The 270-nt window shown below is 38.5% G+C and overlaps 1 protein-coding gene across 1 annotated transcript in view; it reads left to right on the top strand.

The window, feature by feature from the left end:
• LOC119585956 overlaps positions 1–270 on the top strand; it is a gene marked incomplete at its 3' end in the record, with an annotated part of 87,813 nt that overhangs the window by 35,198 nt on the left and 52,345 nt on the right.

Raw genomic sequence — 270 nt, 5'->3', positions numbered from 1 at the left:
TCCCCATCCATTAGTTGTCACCCGCGGTTGCCATAAAGTAATAAATGCGCTATTGATCTTGGCTGGAAAACTAATATCGAACGGCTTCCACGGGTTGCCATGGCACTTCAAAATACGAAACAACAAACAGAGAACTTTTGCTTTGAAGAAATGGTAAAACATCAGAGAGAAAGAGAGAAAATAAATCAAGAGCTAAGGATAAGGTTTTAAACACGATTCGTTGACTTTTATTGAAAAGTAAGCAGACTGCAGTTCGTTGTTTACTATGCA

Source organism: Penaeus monodon, chromosome 20 (assembly GCF_015228065.2).
Source record: "Penaeus monodon isolate SGIC_2016 chromosome 20, NSTDA_Pmon_1, whole genome shotgun sequence".
NCBI lineage: Eukaryota > Metazoa > Arthropoda > Malacostraca > Decapoda > Penaeidae > Penaeus > Penaeus monodon.
This window is presented reverse-complemented; position numbering and strand designations above follow the sequence as displayed.